This window comes from Suncus etruscus, chromosome 6, assembly GCF_024139225.1.
Source record: "Suncus etruscus isolate mSunEtr1 chromosome 6, mSunEtr1.pri.cur, whole genome shotgun sequence".
NCBI classification, from domain to species: Eukaryota; Metazoa; Chordata; class Mammalia; order Eulipotyphla; family Soricidae; genus Suncus; species Suncus etruscus.
This window is the reverse complement of record NC_064853.1, coordinates 134,908,561-134,932,301: the sequence shown is the minus strand read 5'-3', so window position 1 is coordinate 134,932,301 and position 23,741 is coordinate 134,908,561. Positions and strand designations below refer to the sequence as shown.

Below are 23,741 nucleotides of genomic sequence, written 5' to 3'. Positions count from 1 at the left end.
TGTGCTTCAGCTCTCGCTGCAGGTTCATGAACCAGAAAGGGCAAATGTTGATCTGCAGTTGTGAAATGATTGAAGAATGCCGATCCGGTGTCATCTAGCATGATCTAGGTGATCTAGAATGGTCTAGATTATCTACTCTGATCCAGAATGATCCAGTTGGTATAGAGGGATCTCTTATGATCTAAATTTTGAATCTAGTATGGTCTAAACCAGGACTTCTTAAACTTTCTCCCACTCAATCATTTTTTTTTTTACCAGAGATTTTATTTGCTTTGGGTTTTTTTTTTAGCAGCTATATGGCTATATCTGATGATGCTCAGGGTTTACTCCTGGCTCTGGACTCAGGGATCACTCCTGGCATGGCTTGGGAGATCATAGGGGATGTCAAGGATTGAACCTGGGTCATCCAAGTGCAAGGCAATCTTCCTCCCCACTATACTAAATCTCCTGTCCCTCATCAGATAAATTTGTATGTGATGTTGACATGTCAAGATATAATATGTATACAAATAGAATGCTTACTGTTAATAAATAACACATTTATTTTTAAATGAAGTTTTAAGATGTTTGTGAGCACAAAGTATTTATTCATGCCATGTTGCATGGGGCTGAGACAGTTTAAGAAGCTAGGCTCAATCTAATGTGACTGACCTAGTGTGACCCATCTAATATGATCTAGTTCAATCTAATGTGATTGATCCAGTGTGATCTAGTATGAGCCATGTCACCATTTTCACAATTTTCCTTCTTTGTTGTTCTCATCTTTATTTCCCCCTTCCTTTTTCATAAGGTCTTCTGCACAGAGAAAGAAAAACATGTTGGATTTTTAAAATGCTTTATCATTGAAAATGCTCAATGACTTTGTAAGAAAACAAAACGGTCTCCTCCTCCGATACATTTCTTTCCTGCAGATGGAAAGACTCTTTCAAAAGAATGAATAAGAAGCGCATAAAGAAAGAAAATTGGTGCCATTTTGTATTTGTTTTTAAAACAGGAGAAATAATTCGTTCTATTCAGTTCTTCCATAAAATGCCACTGTTCTTAATTTTTCATTGTTTCATCTCTTGATATAACTCAGCAAAATGAATCCTATTCTCACCCCTCCCTTACCCCCCCCAACTGATAACTCCCTGAGCTCTAGATGTTTCCCATGGATAATGCCCCCCTTGGGTTTGTGCCAGTCCCACCTTCCTCCTTGCAGACAGAGAGGGATTTTCGTAACAGAAAGGCGCCCTTTCTCCTCGCCTCTCACCAGGTTTTAATTAAGCAATAAGTTAGATGTCGGGAGCGATTGCCACTTTGAAGGTCAAAATTTGGCTTAATTAAAAACTGAAGGGCCTGTCTGGGTACTGAGAGTGTGGGGAGCCCTTTACCACCTTTCTCAGTGCCAGGACCTGGTGCAAGCCCCTGTGTCCACTCTGTGCGCTCGAGCTGGCCTCTGCCAAAGTCCACGTTCCAGCAGCCACCATGAGGGTATGCAGATTGCCAAGGCAAGAGTAAGAATGTACCAGCACCAGAGGAAGAAGCCAGCGAGTGCCTCCAAACATGAGCCAGCATGCACCCCAAATACAAACTCTTCCCTAGGTCTCCACGGCCTCTAGGAAAAAAAAAATCTCCATTCCTGGGTGATCTCAGTACAACAGTTTGAGATCCCTTTGTGGTGACATCACTCAAACTCCAAAGGCCTCTGCAGTTGAATCTATGGAGTACAATCCAGACTCTGCATTTTGGGGGTCCACAACTGGTGGTTTTTGGAGGCTACTTTTGGCTCTGTGCTAGAGGTGAGCCCCTAGCAGTGCTTGGGGACACTTGGTGCTGGGATGGACACAAGGTTGATAGGTGCCTTTGGCCTGAACTCCACATTTTATGAGGTCCCTGGTAGGGTGAGAGAACACAGAACAGGGAACAAGAGACTGGATGTGTGCCCACAAGCAAGTGAGAAATTCAGACTCTGTAATCGCAGCCTATGCCCACAAGACTGTGGGGCTCACAGATGTGGACTGAGTACAGCAGGACCCTGAGGACTTTTCAGGCTTTAGTCAGTGACTGAGGGGATTCCCAGTTTCTGGGTATGAGAGGATATAAGAATTAGGCCCACTTTGATTGGAAGGGAGCCATACTGCCGGTGCTCAGGTGATCCAGGTTCTGTGTTCAAGATACTCCTGGTGAAAGGACCAGACCATGACAAGTTTTAGAAGCTACAGTAGGCCTCTAACTGTAAATGACACAGCAAGTTCCTGAAATACCACAAGTCTGTCTTGTGATAACCCCAGTTATCCGATCAAACCCCCAGAACAACATCCTGTTTACAGCCTATTTGCAACATTGCATCCCCTACTCCAGGCCAACATCCTGTTTACATTCCACTTCCAATCACCATAAAGTCCTTATTAGGTCTGACTCAGTGCCCTATAAGCAGTGGTGTCATGTGCAGGCAATCCCCCACAATGGTCACCTAGCCCATTTGAAAATCCTCTAAACTGGATCAAAAGTAAGACTGCTAGTTGGGCTGGGGTTGCCAACTGTGCTTGGTTGAACCCAGCGTGCTGGTTTATGGCTCTCAATAAATTAATCTTTTCCGATTGCATCTTGAATGTCCTGGTTGTTGGCTTAGACTGGGAGACTGGACTCAGATCAGACCCAACACTGGTTCAGTACTTGGGATACTCCCATTCAGGTCTCTGGAGCTACTCCTATTTCAGAGCTCAGGGACACTTCTGGTCCAGTGATAAGGCTACTAGTTCAATGTTTAGAGGAATCCATGGCTCAGTTCTTAGGATAACCCTGGCCCAGTATTCAGGAACACTTCTGGTTCAGTGCTCAGGGGTACTTCTGGCTCAGTGTTTGGGATGCTTGCAGCAGTACTCAGCGGCTGCATGGTGGTGGGGATCAGATGAGGCTGAACCAACACTGCACCTGCTGGGCCATCTCTGGGCCCAGCCCATATATCCCTCCCCAGCCACACCACTGTCCTGCCTGCCTCTTGCATTGTATTTGCCAAAGTTTGTGAGGTGCCCTGAAAGGTTTCCAAGTTTATTGGCTCTTTCCCAGACTTGCCCCTTTCTCACGTGTCACCTTTTCTGCCTCAAGGTGCCAAGATCCTGCAGGGCAAACTCATGCCCCAGGCAGCTGCAGGCTGACTCTGGGCAGAGCCTGGAGCTCGGAGATTGGCACAACGTGCCCTGCCAGCTGCTTCCTCTCTGGTGAAGGAGGGAGGAGTTCTCAGGAACTGGCCTTTGGCTGGGGAGCTTTCAGATATGCTGGACATGTCTCCTCTCTAAACCCATCCAGCTGCCAATGAAACAGCTGTCAGTGGACTCTGTTGTTGGCACTGCAGGGGTCTCCTGTGTCTGCTGCGAGGTGCTAATGAGGGCTCAGCTTTTTAGCTTCCGGGAGAAGCTGTGAGGAGGAGAGATGGAATTTGCTGGCGGAAGCGAGTGGAGAACACCCGAGGGGTTCAACAATCGGAGCTAATGAGGCTTTGCAAGTGGTTGGGGGTGGGGGGACGCACGTGGCAGCTTGGCAGCTCTCCCAAAATTCCATGGCAAAGAAACAGGATGGGGCAGTGGGCGCCCCACAGAGGGGAACAGACTTTGGTGCCCTCTGGCTGTTCATCCAATGCCCTTTAAGTCCCAGTTTGTTTTTTGTTTTTTTTGAAGCTTCCTTCATTCTCTCTCTCTCTCTCTCTCTCTCTCTCTCTCTCTCTCTCTCTCTCTCTCTCTCTCTCTCTCTCTCTCTCTCTCTCTCTCACTCTCTCTCTTTCTCTCTCTCTCTCTCTTTACTTCTACTTGAGACCCTCAGTCCCTCTGACTCTGTGCTTTTCCTGTCCTTGCTCTAGACCCCTCTTCTCTGCTTTTGATATTGCGAAGGATTTTTATATTTCACATATGCCTGGAAACAGGACCTTGCGCCAATCTAGACCCTCCCCCCATCAGCTCAGAGTGGAGGTTGTTGCAGGGGCACCCCTCTTCCCCATGAAAGAACGGAATTCTCTCTCACTGGCACATCAAATTCTCCAGGAGATAGCCCAGCATCCAAGTGTAAGAATTCAAGGATCTATGTCCCTCCCAAGCCTCCCTCAAATCCTCCCTTACTTCCGACTCAATCCTCAAGGATTGAGTTAGTGCCACTACAGAGCTTTGGTCATTCCAGCTCATGAAAACCCCCAGGACTGCACTGCTCTCACTGGTCTCTGCAGAAAGGGCAGTCTGGGGAGTGTTTTGCTCCTGAACCCATCGATAGGTGTTACTGAGGCCACGGGTCCATCTCAGATGCAGGCAAGTCAAGCTTACAGCAGGAATAGATGTGTGTGTATCTAACATGTGTCTCCACAAATCTCTGTGTGTCTCCATAAGTCCCTCGTGAGAACACGTGTATGTGCATCTAATAACCTCTTATGTGCGTATCTAATAAATGCCTCCATGGACCATTATGTAATCACACACATGTGGTTCATCCAACATACCTACATGAGTCTCTTGTGAGACACACATGTGTTTGCATATAGTGTGCCTCCATAAGTCTTCATGTGTGCACATGTATGTGTATACATGATGCAAATAGACCTCCTAGGTGCATGGATGCAGACATGTTTGTATACAGGTGTCATGCATATATATGTGCATGTTGCATGTACTTGTGTATATACATGTGCTCAACATGTGCCCCTTGAATGCATGTTTCATGAGTACGGATTAGGTATGTATATGTGTGTACATAGCCATATGTGTCCGTATGCGCTGTGTTTGCATGCATGTGTAATGCATGTAATGCACACTGAGTGTTTTGTGCACGCATGCATGTGTTTATACATAGGGTGTGTATGCATAGGGTGTGATGGTGTGTAAGTGTACTCTGTGACGTATGCGTATGCAATTGCATATGCTATTTGTGTCTGTCAATGATGGCACGTGTGTTTTGCACACATGTGTATATACACAAAGTACATGTTTACATCCGTATTGCTATGTGTGACTGTCTTTGTGCACTCATGTATATGCCACATGTGCCTGTTGTTAGTCTAAGGCTTAGCACTCATCAGCTATCAGGACATTTTCTCAGCTACGCCCTTTCCCTTTCTTCCAGGCCTGCACATGTTGGCTGAGGTGGCCCAGCAGTGGCCCAGGCCCAGCGCTCTCCTATTGGAGCCACCCCTCCATGGCTCCCCGCGCATGTGGTATCTTCACCACCCATCACTGTCTGTCACTTCCCTGCTTTGAATGCTACTGTCTGCATTCGCCTCTCCTGTAATGGCATCAGTTAGTGACTATGGCAGCAAGCTGTGACTTTGGTGCCAATCAATGCCCACTGCATCTCCATGGAGCTCAGTATCATCCATAATAGATCCCTACACCTGCCCACCCCCACCCTAAGCTGTGGTGCCTGGGGGCATCCCTCTCCTCTGCTAGAAGCTAGTCAGCCTGTTCACAAGGCCCGGCAGGGATCAGAAAGGTCTGCACGTACGGGATGTGACTGGGACAGTCTGCCTGGTCCCTTTGAGTGTCCTCTGGAGGACAGGCCCGGCCCCAGGCAGGACACGGACCCACCAGCCCCGCTCTTTCGTTGGCTGAATCCTCCCTAAGCCTTTCCTCTGAGCTGAGGAATGAGGTACAGGAGACCTCCAGCAAAGGGTCTGAACCCATTTTCCTGGTTACCCGGGCAGGTCACGCCGGTTTGTGGGGAGCCTGTGTGGGCGGCACATGCTGCCAAGAGCCGGCTGCCTCCTCCCCCACCCCTGCCTCCTGGGCTGGCAGATCTATTGTCCCCAGCCCTGCGCTGGCTGCGCGGTTCTGGATCTTGTCCCAGTGTGGGAGGCAGGGCTCGGGTACGCCGAGTCCCAAGGGTGCCTGGTGGGCAGCGTGGAGGGAGCCTGGGTCTCTCTCCCTCGGCTCCCTTTCTCGTTTTCCTCGCATATGGGAGAGTCATCTGGACCCCACAGAGTGCGGGACATAGAGTAGGCAGGACAGGCCCAGCAGATGGGGCCAAAGTGGACATGGAGCTCCGGGAGCCGAGTGTGACCGGTGGATCACGGGGCTACAGCGACTTGTATCCAAGACTGCATCAGGCTGTCAGCGCCTCTGAACTCTATGTCTGCGCCTTCCCCTTGGCAGCCTCACTCCGTGGGCCATGTTCGAGCCCTTGCTAACGAGCCTCCCGTGAGCACGCACTCAGCGCCAGCTCTCCAGCCCCCTCCCAATCAGCCTGCTCGGACACCGCTCGCGCTGGGACAGAGACAGCAGAAAACGCCGAGATCATTCCAATGCTGAAAGAAATGAGCCTGGTGCTGGAAATGAAAGAAATCAGCACAAGTGCCAGCCTTGTGCTGCTGCTGCTGCTTTATTCTCATTATTATTTGCAGTGCTGAGCGCCGAGCCAGGTCAAGTGCATGCAAAGCTCACGCTTCCCCACCAAGCCCGTCCTGGCCCCACCACACTGGTCTTTCTTAAATAATAGGTCAATAGATATCAACCAAACAACAGAGGTTTCTCATCAACATCATGCACAATAAAACACCAAGGAGTTAAAACCTTGTAGATAAGGACAATGTAGGAAGCATTGTAGGAAACAAAGCCAAGTTTAGGTGAGCTGGGGTGGCCAGGGCCTGGGGCAGCACTAGTAGATTTCTGACCCAAGTTTGATTCCCAGAACCACATAGTTCCCCCAAGCACTTCCAGGGAAGCCCAGGTGTTCCTGCTGTACAGGGTCTGGGCAGCTTCACCATCCCCAGGCCCTTGTGCTGAATGGCAATCTGGTTAGCTGGAATCACCAGTAACCCCTAGACCTTCTGAGTCCCACTTGGAACACTCCCTTAACACCTGCAAAAAAAAAAAAAAATTATTCAAAGATTTTTTTCATGTTTTTGTTTGTTTGGGGGCTCTACCTGAAGTACTCAGGGCTTACTCCTGGCTCTGTGCTCAAGAATCACTGCAGAAATGCTCTGAGTATCACACGAAATACTGGAATTTGAACCCAAGTCAGTCAGGTGCAAGGCAACTACGTCCTCGCTGTATTATCACTCAGGCCCCCTTTTCGGGTTTTTGGTAGCGACCTTCTGTCCAGCGGTGATGCTGCTCAAGCCTTATGAACTTAGAGCCCCTCCTAGCTCCAGCAAAGGCTTGCTTTTGAGGTTAGGGCTGCACATGGTCTCAGGATATTCATCTGGGATGAAGGGCCAAGTGTTTTCCTATGCACCTTGTTCTTGAGAACACACAGGGCAGTATGGCCTTGAGACACCCATGCAGTAAGAAAGAGACCCTGTCCCAGGCAGATTGTACCACAACCATGTGGGCATTTCTCAGAGCTGGTGCATTTCTTGAGTGCACTACAGCCCCCAAGGGCAACGTGTCTGGGCAAGGCTGTAGAATTGCAGCCCTTAGGATGGGCTTGGATGGTGGTGGACACATGGAGGTGCCTTTCTCTGTCATCCCAGGCCATATGGCTCTGCAACCCCCTTCAGCCGGCGGGTATCTGGGTCCAGGAAAGCGGCAGGTATAGAACTCACTCACGGGCAGGCTTCCATCTTTACTGGCCCTGGCCCACGTGTGTGGCCTATATCATAACCATTTAAGCACATGCCATTCTTAGCTTGCCATGCATCTTAACTTCTTTTGTTGTTGTTGTTTTGTTTGTTTGTTTTTGTTTTTGGGCGGTGCTCAGGGGTTACTCCTGGCTGTCTGCTCAGAAATCGCTCCTGGCAGGCACGGGGGACCCTATGGGACACCTGGATCGGCTGCTTGCAAGGCAAACACCGCTGTGCTATCTCTCCGGGCCCTACGTTTTAACTTCTTTCAGCCATCTTCCCTCTGACCCCCATGCTGGTCAATTCCTTAATCCAGGTAAATGCAAATTCCTCCCTGTGGCTCTGAGGCCACACTTTTATAATCTCCCCAAGATCCCTCCCATTCCTGGGAGGGCCTTGCAGGTAATGATACACATAATATCCGCCCAAGATGCCTCCCAGGAAAGGCGGGTCTTGCAGGTAGTTACACGTATATCCGGGGTGGAGTCACACAAGGCTAGTAGCACATCCCTCCCTGGCTACCTCTCACCTCCCTCTTCTCCAGCCCAGGTGAGCTACAAGGCCCCAGCCCCACCTGAGACATCTTCAGTGACCCGAGGCTGCTGGTGGATACACACATTTAATCCAGTGGGTCCAGCCTGTTTTCTGAAGTGCTTTTATTAAATCAATAGAATGGTGAGCTCAGTCGATGGGCTCTTTGAAGTAAGAACGTGCTGCCATATTTATGGGGCCATGTGTTCAGAGGTCCCAGAGGAAGAGTGAAAACCAGTTCTTCACCTTCAAAGAATTTGCCATCAAAAATCAACACTCTGGGGCCTGAGCTATATATAGTACAACAGGGAGGGCACTTACGTTGTGCATGGTCGACTAGTGGTCAATCCCTGGCATCTCATATGGTCCCCCAAGCCTGCCAGGAGTAATTCCTGAGAGTAGAGTTAGGAGTGACCCATGGAGAAAAAGAAAGGAGTGACCTCTGAGCATCATCAGATGTAGAGGCCCAAACAAAAACAAACTCCATTTAGGGGTAGAGAGCTAGTATAGAGTGGACACAGACAGGCCTAACAGATGAGGGACCCAGTTTTGATTTCTGGAACACATGGTCCCCAAGCACTGCTGGGTGTGGCCCAAAGCCCTGACCCTGACAGGCAACCTGGGTGACCCCAATATCACAGTGTCTAAGCAGCACCACAACCTCGAGCTCCTGAATCACAGGCCCACTTGACTGAGATTCAGCACTGTGACCCCTGGTTTCCTGAGCACTGCCTGGCAGAACTTCTCCTCCCCCTCAACCTAGAGCAGTGCTTCTCAATTATTTTCTGACATGCCCCCCTAGGAAGAAGAAAATATTTTTCGCACCCCCCGCAGAGACATAAACACGGGGCTTAGCTTCTTAGGACAGTGTTTGCGGGGTGGGGGGCGGTCCCCTTTACGCCCCCTTGTGGGCGTGCCCCACTATTTGAGAAGCACTGACCTAGACTCAGGTATAAAAAAAAGAAAAGAAAGAAATTGTGACTAGTTAATTGAGGCAGAACCTATGGGCAGAGGCTGCAGGACCAGGTGGGAAGAAGCACAGTGAACATAACTGGGGGAGGGGGGTGTCTCTGAACAGGATCCGGCCCAGGCATCAGGGCAAATGCCCTGCATCAGGTTGAATAGTATGGCCTGCAGTGGAGACACTCTGATGTTCTTGTTGGCTGCAGTGGGGGGATCAGCACAAACACATAAAAACAATGAAATAAGCAAGGAGTACATCAGACATTCTGCTCTGGGTGCTGGATCTTCAGTACTAGCCCCCGGGAGGAAACCAGACTCACTGCTCTCCAGTCTTGGTATGTGGGTCAGTGCTGGTCCCTAGGTATAGACACCTTGTGCACATCCGCCCAGAATAGGCACAAGCCGTCGACACCTTGCCATGTCATTTCACAGCAGGTCCTATCTACCCATCTCAGAAGACCCAGAAACTACTCAGCTAGGAGAGAAGCTCAAATCTTGGTTTGCACCATCTTATATAGAACCAGAGGAGGTCATGCTAAGGGAAATAGTCAGAGAACCAGAAGAAAGTGGGCAGAAAATAGGCAAGTAGAGCCAAGGCGAGATTCTATGGAGAATACACATCTAAAATACACCAACACCAGGTGTTGCAATAACCAGTCTTCCCCCTATTCAGTGTAACTTTTTTTTTTTTTTGGTGCTTGTTAATCATTGGATGGAAGTACTTTTGGATTGAAGCATCTTTTGGATTGACCTCTTACCTTACCTCTTACCCACACCAGGGTGTGGTCTTGTGCTTCTCAATAAAGACCCTGGGTGTCAGGGGAAAAAAAAAACCCGTTTGCTTCTTGGGAGTGGAGGGCTTATGTGCAGAAGTTCCTGAACCTGTTTTATCCCCTTAATCATGTGTGGATTATTTCCTGTGTTGGTGTTTGCTTCCGTACCCACGCCCCTCCAATTCCCTGGGATTGGGACATGAGGCTTCCACTTCAACTAGATGTGGGAAGAAGTTGAAGAAGGAGGAAGAGGAGGAGGAGAAAGAAAAAGAGGAGGAGGAGGAGGAGGAAGGAGGAGGAGGAGGAGGAGGAGGAGGAGGAGGAGGAGGAAAGAAAAAAAGAACAGTTTCAGGTGGTGTGTGGGGTTCAGGGATAACCAACACCCTCTTAACCAACATAGGGAGACAAGGATGTAGTAATGAATGAGGTCTCCCAGAGCCCCTCCTGGATGGCTGCATGCTAGGGCACAGATCAGGTGTAATGAGACAGGAACACTATCTACACCCACTATATGGGCTGCTCCCCTGGTCAGGCCACAGAGAAGGTGACTGCCCGAGGGGCTGTTCTGGTAGTAGATCTCAGCACCCTACTGATTAAGAGCCATTTGTCACTTTCAAGTATTCCAGTATTAGAAGAAGCAAAGCCTGAAAAGTGAAATGGAGTCAGAGCAGGCAAACAGACACAGATGCAAACAGCGGGCAGACCTGCACACCTCAGGTTGATTTAGAACAGTGAGATGTGGATGTGGCTTTGTATCACAAGGACAGATCTTTCCATTAGCTCCCAGGGCACCTAGCACACAGCCAGAGTTAGTCATGAAAATAATGTTTCTATGAAGGGTGGTGTGGACCAACACTATCATAACACTCGCCAAGGGCATGATTTCCTTCTTTTTATCCGGTTTTGTAGTTTCTCTCCCTACTCTATGGTGGGAGGTTGCTGTGATGCTGGGGGCATGGAAGGTATATATATGCACACACACACATACACACACACACACACACACACACACTCACACTCACACTCTCACTCACTCACTCGGGACAACTAACCCCTGGGTTAGCCATGGCAAGCAGAAGAATGCCTGGAATAGAGCTCAGTCACATAGGAAGCCTGCAGGTTCACACCTGTTGACTCGTGCCAATAGGTTGGGCACATTTGCCACTGAGTTCTCTCTGGTGCCCCGTTTCTGCACGCTCTAGAACAATTCCTAGAGCAAGCAAACCAAAGGCATGGTGAAACCCAGCAATGAAGAATGAATTTGCCATCACGGTACATGCTGATTCTCCTTTACCGAGCAGAACGAGAAGTGTTGAGAAGGTGGAGGTCAAGGTCACGTGAATGGCAGAGAAGGAAACTGAAGAAACATTTGGATGGTTTGCATTGCCCAGTATTTGTGTTTTTAACCATCTCTGGGTGCATTTTCAAGTTTTTATTTTCCACCAAGTATGAGTTATTTGTAGATTCTATAAAAGCACAGAAAGAGCCAAGAATGATGCCCAGGAAGTTCCAACCTAAACAAGCGGTGTTGCCCATGTACAAGGGCTGTGTCCATAGCCCCATGAGGTCAATGCAGAGCAATGGCCATACCCAGTTTGCATGTGTATACATATGTGTTTACATGTGTGCCTATGTATTTGTGTGCACATGCGCATACATTTGCACATGTGTGGATGTTTGTCTGTGTGTTAAGGCAAACATGCACATGCACAGTGGCAAATACCATCGTGACTCTCCTAATAAACTGGCAGAAGCTCAGCAACTGAGCAACAAGAGTGTCCACCTCTGCCACTAGTTACCTCCCCTAAGAACAATACCTGTTAAAACATGGATAAGAAGCTCAGATAGCATCAGCCTGTGAAAACATGGCCCACGGCATTAGGGAAATGTAGAAGCCAATGGCATGAACATAGGCCACATGGGAGAAGAGCAGAGCAGAGTTTGAAACCAGGAGTATAGTGAGACATGTGCGGAAGGAAGGGAACTCCAGACACTGCTGCTGAGAAGCTGGCCATAGGCACACAGGGTACACAGTGCACGAAGACCAGAGCTTAATTGGTGCCCAAGTTTCGGGTCATTAAGTTCTTGAGTGTCTGCCCTATTTGTGCACAGAATTGAGTGATGATTTATCGTCCAAACTGGGGCACATGGGAGGGCAGAAAAGGGAATTACTAAGAATTATCTGGAACACAGAAGCATTGACCGCATGCCTGGGAGAAGCCAGGTGGTCAGCAGCATCTTATGAACGTCTGGTAACTGGGTGGTTTCGAGGAAGGGCATATGCCACACACTGCAGTGATCTTGCATCCCAACTCAACTTCTACACCTGTTGCTCTCCTGTCATCTTCATCATCAGAGTCAGCTTCTGACATGACATGCCCTTCTGACCCTCAGGGCTACACAGACTTAGCTGTCAGCTAAATTCATCTTGGCCAGCTTAGTCCCGAATCCCTTTTTCATCTCTAGGGACCATTCACTGTCCATTCATTCACTGTCTATCCAGCCATCCGTATCCTTCCTTTCTTTCCTACATCATATTACTGACCCCCAGATTATCTTTGATCATTCATTCTCTTCTACAACAGGTCATTGCCTATTATCTCCCACATCATGTTACTGAACTCCAAATCATCTCCATCCACTCCATGTCCTCACTTTTTTTTTATTTTATTGTGGTCGAACTGAATTACAATTCTCTCACAGTAATATTTGAAGCACATAGTGACAATAAGTGAGAGGCATTCCCACCACCAGTATTGTCCTCCCTCCACCCCTGTTCCCAGCATGCATCCCACATCTCCCTCCTTTACCCCAGTAATGCTAGTGCAACTGTTCCCCCTTGTACAGCTTGTTATAGATTGGGTATCGATTCTATTGTCATTGACTTTAGATTTGGTATTATGTCTGATCAGTTATTTCCACCAAATGAACATTCAACTGTCTGGCCTTGGTACCATATGGGTGAAAAAGGAAAAAAGGGGAAAAAAAGGCAAACAAAAAAAGAGAAAAACTAGGAGTCCATCTAGGTGTTATAAATATCCATTTAGAAGAAGAAAGAGAAAAAGGAAGAAAAAAATAGTAAAACAAGACCAACCAGAAACATAAAACAATAAGGGAGTATCAACAAGATTACAAAAGGAATAAACACATAATAAGCCAAAAACCAAAACCATCAGCTACTGAAAAAGAAAAAAGAGAGAGAAAATAAACAAACAACAAACCAGACCAGCAACTTCTTAAAAAAAAGTTGTATTTCTTCTTCTTCTTCTTCATTTTTTTTTTTTTTTTTGCATAGGCACAGTAAATATAGAGAAAATTACAGCAGGAATTCCCTTGGCCTAAGAGATACAGGGTTTCTCCGCCCTTGAAGCATACTGCCATGGGAACAACTACGGGCTCCATGCTCACTCATAGACCCAAGGTCTTTCTATGGTGCCAGAAAACTTTCCACTCAGATGTGGTTGATTATACCCCACCTCTGTAGCTGGAGATCTTGTTATTTGTGTAGGTCATAGAGTGAAGGCAAGGAGAGAATTTTTCATTATGGTTCTAGGAGTTTTGTTCCATCTCTGTTGTAATCAGTCTTCTGTAATTAGTGGTCTTGGTTTTTGTTCAGAACCTAGAACAGAGCCTAGGGTATAGTCTTTCAGCGTAGTGCCAGAAGTTCTGCTCAGTTGCAGTTGTCAAAGTTAGACCTCTGGAATTAGAAATCTTGGTTTTTGTACAAATCCTAGGCCAAGGCCTAGGCTAGGAACTTCCTTGATAGGTTTTGTCCAGATCATATTTGTCAAAGTCAGTCTTCTGTAAATTGCGATTTTGGTTTTTGCTTAGGGCAAAGGATGACATGTCTCCTGGTTGCATCATACCATGAAGTGCTGAGATGGAGCAACCCTCTCTTAGCTCAAGTTGTTGCCGTTTCCTCATGTCAGGATATTATGTTAAAACTGGTGCAAGTTGGTGCTGATGTCCTCCCTTCTTATCAATTCTTCCCACACTCCTTCCCTCTCTTCCATTCTCTCCCATGTCACCTACATGTCTGTTAGCTCATCTCGATCCATTCCACTCTGTCATATCATGTTTGTCCTCTGCGATCCCCACCCTATTCTTTGCCATATCACATTCCTTCCCATCCTGGTCACCTCTCTCTCTTCCCATCACTAAGGTATAAAATTATTTTCATCACCAGTTTCAAGCTTCCTACTGGACATTATGAAATGCAAAGCTGTGGTGAACTTGTCTTCTCAGTGTGCATGACTAGCTCTGGCTCACTGCCCCCTGTCTCCAGAAATCCTGCTTTTCCTCTAGAGTTCTGTGACTTTGTTCTGGAAGATTCCTAAGCATCTACCATCTATATATAATGTGGGATCATTTAGAAGGATCTTGTCCTCTTCTCAAATGTGACTTGGTTTATGGCATAGCACAATATGACTTGACTGAATTCTAGGAGGCAGAGTAGTGGGGGCAATAATTGGCATATATATACATATACTCACATGTATACACCTGTACACAGCCACCACATACATTCATAGTCATAACACACCAACAAATATACACCATGCATACATATGTATACACACGCCGACACACATTACACACAAAAACTGTATATAGACATACCCAACTATTCACACACTCATACACACACACCTATCACATCAATACACACCCACAGGCATACACATAACAATATGCACATATATACACACAGGCCCAAGTCTGTAGTTCTCCCACTAGAACCAGACTCCCCTTGGGATGCCCCCAGTTACAGATGACAAGCTCATGAGTGGAGCAGAAGTACCTGTGATTGGGGCAGGAGTCAATCCCAGGGCCAGGAACAGGGAGTCCCAACCTAGAGACTGCCAGAACACAAGGCTCAGCCCTCTTCTGAGCCCCAGGCACATAGGAGAGCAGAGCTACAGGCTGGGTCCTACATGCAGAAAAGCAGGCAGTGCCCCCCCCCCACTAGGAAGAAAGTAGCTCCTGCCAGCAGCCATTAATCAGGGCAAGTGGGCTTCTGTGGGCAGAGGGGATACCCTTCTATTCACATGCCTTCCATCTAGGGGCTCGCCCTCCACGAGTGAACATGTTTGGAGTGGGGTCTGGGACCATGTGCCAGGAGAGGGAGAAAGACAAAGCACAGAGGCAGTGAGCACCCGGCTATTTATATCCATGCTGTCGGAAGTGGTGACAGGTATAATTACTGAGGAGAGATTACAGGGCTGATTCCAGCGGCGCCCCTCCCGCTGTTTGCGGGAAGATAAAAGATTGAAAGTGTTCCTGACACCCCTTCAAAGCAAGGGTGTGCTGGCATGTGCCGCCCTTCATTTGCGGATTGATTAGAAGCGATTTCCTGTCGTGGGTGTTGGAGCCAAGGGGCATTCCTGGTCCCCGAGATGGGTGACACATAGCTGAGGGGTGGCTTCTTTGGAATTTGCAACCCCCCTTCCCACTTCCCTTCCACCACCTCCTTTAAGACCTCCAATCCTGGGCATTGACTTGAGAGAAAAACAGACTCTTGAATGCATTCACACGGTAATGGAAGAAAGGTGGAAAGTAAACACCAGCCAAGGGAAGGACGAGTCCTGTGCTTCCCCTCTCAGGGTGTAGACCCAGCTCACATACTTTAACCAGTTCACGGAGTATGGTGCAGTGCAGTATTCAGTGCTAGACTCTGGCATGTGGCAAGGAAAAACATCAGCCCCACTGCCTTAACTGCAAAAAGGAACTTCGGGTTTAAGCATCTGTGACAGAGTCCGATGCACTGAGTTCAGCCTTCCTCCAAGCTTCGAGCTTCATCCAAAACCTGATCCTCCAAGTGGTTCCTAAGCTCCTGCATTCCCCTTTCTACTCACAGCAGTGGGGAGACCTCATGGCCTCGGCCTGTGGTTGGGCAAGCACTAAAACGTGGGACGATGGGAGGCACAATCTGTGGCCACTGACTGGGCTATGGTGGCTGCTGTGTCCTCTACGATCACTGTGCTGGGCTTGAAAAGAGATTCCACAAGGAGCTCATTTTTGTCATAAAGAGCCAGACACTCCAATGAGTCCAAAGACCCTGAGGGCTCCTGCTACATCTCTCTATTAGAGAACCTGACACAGTAGAACATGATCTCTGTGTGATTCCTGTATGGTTTCTGATCCCCAAGGGACCAAACCAGATTCATGGAACCCAACCCTTTCATTCTTTCATTTATCAATGCAGGCATTCACTTCCTCATTTGTTCGTCCAGATACTCACTCATAAATTAGTCCACTTTTATGTTGATTACTTCACTTATACACTCTCATTCACTCACTCATTCATCTCCATACGCATTCATGTATCCACTGATGGCAACAGTGATGGTCATTAGTGACCCCACAGGGAACACGGTGGCCAAGCCCTCAGCCCCTGTGCAGTGGCCAGGATATTCCTCCTGTCATTCCAGCCTCTGTGCTGGGCACTTCAGAAATGTCAAGCATGAGGCACATTGCCATTCCCCACTGTCCAGGAACTGAGTCACTCAGGCAGGTCAGAGGGACTGTTCTGTGAGGGAGAAAATGAGGAGGAAGTAGCAGATAATCACGGCCTGGAGTGGATCAGCTTTCTTATTCAGGGCACATGTGATCTGATTAGTCACCCTCTGAACCTCATTTGCATAAGGCACACAGGTTCACCTTGTAAACCTTTAAAGGGCACATGAGACCCATTCCATTACCATCGCATCACCCCATGTTTTCATTTATATATGCAACCTGATTGGTCTCTATAAGCTTTATTTGCATAAGGACATGCATGATCGTCTTATAAACCCTTATAAGGGCATATGCTATTTGGACATATCCCAGGAATAGCCCATGCTCTCATTACATATGTAATCTGATTGGTTCTCTACAAATCTTATTTGCATAAGATACACGATCATCTTGCTAACTCTTATAAGAGCATATGCAATTTGACCAGTGGAATCCCAGGATCAATTCATGCTCTCATTTACATATGCAATCCGATTGGTCCTTCCAATAGAAAACTAGCATATGGTATAACCAATCAGATAGAAATGAAGGAGTAAGAATAGATGATATTATACAAGCACAGGAAACTGTGGAGGAGAGGGCAAATGAGGAGGAGGAAAGCAGCAAAGAAGTCAAGTCATAGGGGCTCCTGTGTGGAGCACAGAAGTTCTTATTTCTTTTTTTTTTCTTTTTAAATTTTTTTTATTTTTGATAATGTCTATATTTAAACACCATAATTGCAAGCATGATTATAGTTGGGTTTCAGTCATAAAAAGAACACCCCCCCTTCACCATAAGTTCTTATTTTCTGTGGCTGCTGATAATTATGCCAAAGGAAAGTGGCTCCATGAGCTGTATATTAAAAAAGCTGTACCACAGAAAATGTCTGGTGGTAATCTATCTCGCCATGCATAAGAACTCAGATCTGCTGTGTGCTGTGGGCAAGTCTCTCAGCAGAGGGCTGTAGCACAGGGCAGTGAGGGTCCAACAGAGTCATAGGGGTCCAAGGCGAGCTCGTCTGCAGCAGGGACCTCGACTTTAGAGAGTTTGGACCCCTTTTCTCTGGGAGGGGAAACCTCCAGTTCCCTCCTCTGCCTTGCATTCCCAGGTCCCTGCTACCTCAGCTGGCCCAGAACTCTCCTCTGTTCTGACAACCGGACGGTCAGACTCAATCCACATAAGCACAGAACCAGAATCTTGTAGATATTTTCTGTGCACACCGGGGGTATCTATCACTGCCCTCTAGGTGGGGAAGGGGCAAACATAGGAGGAATTATCTGCTTGAACTCAACTAGGATGCTGTCGCTAAATCTGTTCCCTTCAAGTTCACTCAAACAACCTCCATTCTTCCGAGGAAATGCCCGTCCTGGAGTTACTTGAATGAAATGTGAAAACCCAAAATGAAAATCCCAAGAACCAAGCGCATGTGTGAGTCCCTCCAAACGAAGAAAAGAGTTCTAGGAAATACACGGTCTCTACCACCCCCCACACCCCAGCATCCCCCTCTTCTTGATTCTGCTGTGATGGTGTTGGTGTGTTGCTTAGCAACGAAGCTTATCAGCCAGCAATTTACAAGCTTTCCTCATTTGTCATCATTTGTCTAAATCAGATCTAATCACAAATAAAAGCTGCACACCATCCAGGAGGGGATGGTGACGATTAGCACCCTCTTCCTCAGGCAGCAAGGAAGAGGCTTATACCATGTGGGGGAGGATCCCCTCACTTCCTGTCATCTCCACATCTGTCACCCCTCACCATCTTCCACTTTTCAATCTGCCTGAATTCCCACATGCAAAGTCCCAGCATTTGCTGTGTGCTGCCGTCGATCCAGGAGACTGGATGAGATCTGTAGGGCAGCCTGCCATGTGCTCTGAGCATCATAGCTGTGTGGGGTCACAAGCTTGCCTGAACCAGCACTGCTTACCACCACATCTTGTTCCCTTCCCATCATGCCAACATGAGGTGCCAACTCAAGATAGGGCCACTAACATTTTTTATTCTGGTCTATAATGGGCATGTGGCTGGCATTGCTCTGTCCTCTGTCAGCAGCAACCTCAACAGTTCCTTTATGAATTCCTACCAGAGATATGTTCTGCATTGCTTTGGTCTTAAGAACAAACACAGAAGTAATACCTAGTCATGCCACCCCTATTTCCCAGGGAGTGGCCAAGATGGAACCACAGCCTAAGCAAATACCAGTCTTAGGAAAGTCCAAAGAAGGGAGGGAGGGAGGAAGGAAGGAAGGAAGGGAGGGAGGGAGAGAGAGAGAGAGAGAGAGAGAGAGAGAGAGAGAGAGAGAGAGAGTTGCAAGAACAAAAGACTTTTTCCTTCTCAACTCAAGTGTTTTGTTGTTCAGATACAAAAGGGTGTTTGAAAGAACATGGAAAGTTGGGCCCATCCCCCGAGTTTGGAAGAAAATTGAAAGCTATTCCCCAGGTCTGAGGTTTGGAATCTAGATGAAACATGAGAGTCTCATGTGCTGCTTCTGGAAGCAACATCTAAAGTCATTGGTGGGCACCCCGATCTATGCTAGGATTCCAATGTGCTAAGCCCGTATCAAGGACACTGTGGAGAGGGGACCATAGTGGCCACTTAGTGCTTCGGGACTCAGATCACTAACGGCACAAGAGCATGGCCTATTAGTATCCTGAGGCACCTAACAGTGATGGCTAACCTTTTTGAGCCCGAGTGCCCAAACTGCCGCACAAAACCAAAGAATTTCCTCAAAAGTGCCAGCAAGTCAATTAAACCTTAATAACAAGGTTTTAGTATCTAAAAACTATGCAGCAAGCGCCGCATATCTTAATTGCGGACCTTCCCACGTGCCAGCTGCAAGGCCTTCGCGTGCCACCGCTGGCATCGTGGACCTAACAGCAGACTTCAGAGATACTGCTGTGAGGAGACTCAAACAGCCAATGGCCCAGGCCAGGGCCTGGAGTAGAGATGACAGGCAGAGGTCACAACAATAGAGTTGGAAGGAGATGAGTATGAGTGCACAGGGAAACCAGACCCAGGAGCCCCAGGGCCAAGTGCATTTTCTGAGGGGGAAACAGGTGAGCTACATCAGCAATAGAGAATGGACGCTCTCCACTGGGCATCTGACAGAACCACTTCACTCCTGCATGATAGTTTTGTATTTGTTTTGTTTGGGGGATCAGAGCTGGAAATGCTCAGGGGTCACCCCTGGTAGGGCTCAGGGGACTTCATGGGATGCCAGAGATCAAAATGGGTCACCCCGATACAAAGCAAGAGCCTTAGCCCAGGGCTATTAACCCTAAAGCTTTATCTCTCTGGCTCCACCTGTTTGCTTTTTTATTAAATTCCTGAACAAGTAACAAGCCCTAGGGTCACCAGACAAAGGGCTGGTTCCAACCCAAATATGGTTGCCACACCCTTACATGAAAGACGGAACAAAAGGAACTTACGTGTATGTATCTACATGAACATGCCAATAGCAGTTCCTAGAGAATTGTGTGACAGTTATCAGGATGAAAACTACATTTCCCCAAATGTTTTGGTCAATTTCATGCAAGATGGCCATGCGCTCGCACACACACACACACACACACACACACACACACACACACACACACACACACACACCCCAAAATGGAATCCATATTATTGGCATTTTCCCCAAACTTCTCTCTCTGCTAGACAGGCAAGTCAGGTCTTCTGTGCATGCACCTGCTTCCATTGTGAGTGCTCCCCACCCAGCCCTCCATCCAGGAGGGCATGTGGAGGGTCCGGAGTCTGCACTGGGAATCATGCACCAAGCATCATGTGTCCAGGAGGATCAGGAAGCATGGGGCAGGGATTGTGGAGAAGATGTAATAGGGAAGTGGAGGGACTCAAGAGAGACACACAGGCAGGATTTATTTAACGGAAACCCATTAAGTAATGAATTCCTAAGGGCCTGTGGGGATGGGCAGAGCCCCAGCGTCCCCTTCACTCTATGTGGGGTACCAGTGCTGACCTTCCTGGAATAGGCGGAAGAGGGTCACTGAGATCCTCCTTGAAACCACACTGCCCTGGCAGTTCTGGTGAGAATTTGGGGAAACTAGACCAGCTCTGCTGGACTGTTCCCACATGCAGAGCATGCTTACATGTCCCCTTGGGCCTCATGCTCAGAGACCTCCAGGGATACCATGGCTTGTGAGTAGCATGGCTGCCACCTGGCCTCACCTCTATCCCTCACCACTGTCCAGAGCTGAGAACAGGGAGGCCTATAAATGTGGACTCTACAGCCTCAGTGAGATTGAGCAAGTCCTCAATGGCACGTTGGATGTGCAGAACACTCAGCTGATCCCTCTCCCTCTTCCCTAGAGCCTTAGTAACCCACCTACTCTTTCTTCTCTCCAGTTTTTTATTTTCCTGATTTTCTAGTATCCAGGGGATGTGGCACCTGGGTTCTGTGTGTCCCTGTGGCCAAGATCTATCAACACTCACTGAACATAAGGTGGAGCTCAGATGCCCACCGGCAGAGAGAACCCTGCTTTTGGATGTCTAGTTAAGGTCCAAGGGAGACTGAGAGCAGAGTCACAGGAAGGAGGTAAGAGAGAAGAGCAAATGTACCTGGTGATTTCAGGCTGGCTTATTGGGGAGCAGAGAGAAACTTGGAAAGGCTGCTCATCCCCATGCACATACAACCCTTACAGTAAAGGCACTTGCTGGCCCCCAGCGGGGGCTTCCTGGAAGTAGGTACAGGCCTGAGGGCAGATGCAGCAGAGCCCTGTGGAGATGTTCAAAGTCCATCTCCAGTGCTGTCTGCTGGGGTAGCAGGGGACAGCCGGACTCTGCCCAGAGGAGGAAGTCCCACCTACCACAGAGCAGAGACTGCAATTATCCCCAAAGTGGTTTCCAAATGCATCTCTGCCCTCACGCTTTCCTTCCTGCAGCCACTAATTCCGCTGCTGGGGCAGCCTGTGGCAAATTGCTCTTCTTAGGAAGGAACAGCACGCTTCTGATCCTGCTGGGAAAATGGGGGCGGGGGGGTTTCTGGGAAGCAGTGTGCAGAAAAGCCATCAGTTCACACGTACATTTTCCAGGAGCTTGTCCAAGGCAAGTTCAGGCATCTCTAGGATGTACTGCATTTTGTTAATAGAACGCTCTGGGTGTTCTCGAAGGAACAAAGAAAACTTGGAAAGTCCTTCCCTGGTTGCCTTCTGCTCTTCCGAACCACAGAGAGGCAAGGCCGAGAAGATGCATGTTTAACATAGCGTGGACGCCTCGGCTCTATGATCATTGTAGCTCTAGTTCTCAGAGAAATTTTCTTTCAGGGCATCAAGCGCTGGTGCAAGAACTTTCCTAGGGTGGCTGCTGGCATGGCTTCAGTGGAGACACTTGAGCCTGGAGACTGTAACACAGGCAGGTATGCAGCTGGGCTGTGCTTTTAATGCCTCTTATGAGCACATCAGAAATGCCGCCAGAGCACCGGAAGTGCAGCACTCACACTGGTCTAGATCATGGGAGAGCAATAGAAGAGAGATGGGAGGAGGCTGGCTCAGAGAATGTGATGTGTTCCCAAAGCTGTCCTGGTGTGTCTCGTGTCAGCTGCTGGTCTTCGCTTCTGCTGACTTTTCTTATTTTCTGCTGGCTTTTATTTCTTATTTCCAGACATCCTCTTAAGCAGTGCCCAATAGTTTGGAAGGGCCATTACAACATTGCTGGGCAACAGGTAGATGGTGTCAAGAATTGAGTCCAGGTTAGGCACATGGGAGGAAAATAAGGGGTTCTAGAAAGGGGGAGTTGTGCACCAAAGGGAAATTCTGTTGCCTTGAAATCATCACACTGAAGGACAGAGGCACTGAAGATAGGCACTGGGCTAGAGGGCAGTGGATAGAGCAGATGAGCTGCCAGTCCAGGGTCCATTTCCCCTGCAGAGCCCCAGAATGTAGCTGTTGGGTGCGTACCACTCGGACAAAGTGGTCAGAAGGGACTCCATTCCACCAAAGGCTGCTGGAGAGGCTCTTAATTTGACAAAAATGTTACAGAAAGAGAAGGATAGAGACTTCAGAGAATGGTGCCAATCACCATAGTAACCCAGTCACAGCAGAGACAGTACAAGAGTGAAGTCTTACACGAAATGTTCCATCAGAGTAGTGTTACACTAGACAAAAGATTGGTATCAAAATTGGTCCCACATTTATCTCAAGATAGCCCAGATGCAGGCCTGAGTGATAGCACAATGGTCGGCATTTGCCTTAAATGCAGCTGATCTGAGACCAACCTGAGTTTGATTCCTGGCAACCTATATGGTCACCCAAGCCTGCCAGGAGTGATTTCTGAGCACAGAGCCAGGAGTAAACCCTGAGCACTGCCAGATATCCCCCCACCCCCACCAAAAAAAAAAAAAGCAGGCTGAAGCAATAACACAATAATAGGGCATTTGCCTTGCACACAGCTGACCTGGGTTTGATTTCCTGTATTCCATATGGTCCCCCAAGCCTGCCAGGAGTGATTTCTTAGCACAGAGCCAGGAGTAACCTCTGAGTACCACTGGATGTGGCCCAAAAGCAACAACAACAACAAAAACAAGATAGCCCAGATGCACCCTCGCCAAAGACCCACATCCCAGCTAAGGATGCAACCCCTTCTGAGTCAACATAGTTCTACTTTTGAGCACTTCCTGGCCCTCTTGACCTCACTCAGAAATCACTGCACACATACCTTCATTACATGTTGGATCCTGTGGCCTGTGGCTCTGGGTGACAGTTACTCCAGCACATGGTTCATAGATTACAGCTCTCACTCACATGGTACATAGGTTTAGGCAACATAACATACCTACCTCCCACAAACTGAAAAATAGATGTAGATGTATAGTACTCAATTTACAGATGGGTACAGAATCTTCAAGGGAGCAAGACCCCCAAATCACAGTGGTTATGAGGGGTAGAGTGAGCTTTGGTATTCTGATTGGTTGGGCTTCAATGTCTGTGATCTTAGCAAACAAAAGGTGGAGGACGATGGGGGCCAGAGTGGTAGCACAGTGGTAGGGCATTTACCTTGCATGCAGCTGACCCAGGATGAAAGCGAGTTTGATCCCCAGCATTCCACATGGTCCCCTGAGCCAGGAGTGATTTTTGAGCGCAGAACCAGGAGTAACCCCTGAGCACCACCAGGTGTGGCCCAAAACAAACAAACAAAAAAGGCAGAGAATGGATACATGGATGGAAGGATAGAGGATGGATGAATGGATAATAGATAAGTGATTAAAAATGAATAAATGGAAGATGGATAAAGGAAGAATGGATGGATTGAGGATGAGTATATGGATAAATGGAGAATGGACGGTGGATGAGTGGATGGCAGATAAGTGAGGTATGGGTGGACGAGTGGCTGGATGGCTGGATGAGCAGATGAACAAATCGGCAAATAGATTTATGGAGAAAGGATGTGTGTATGGATGTGTGGATGGGTGGGTGAATGGATAGGGGATGGATGGGCATAATGAA

General features: G+C 48.0%; 1 long non-coding RNA gene across 2 annotated transcripts in view; it reads left to right on the top strand.

Annotated features, from left to right (window-relative positions):
• The window catches only part of LOC126012273 (uncharacterized), a 352,275-nt gene that overhangs the window by 156,453 nt on the left and 172,081 nt on the right, over nt 1–23,741 (top strand). The gene's annotated exons all lie outside the window — the stretch shown is intronic.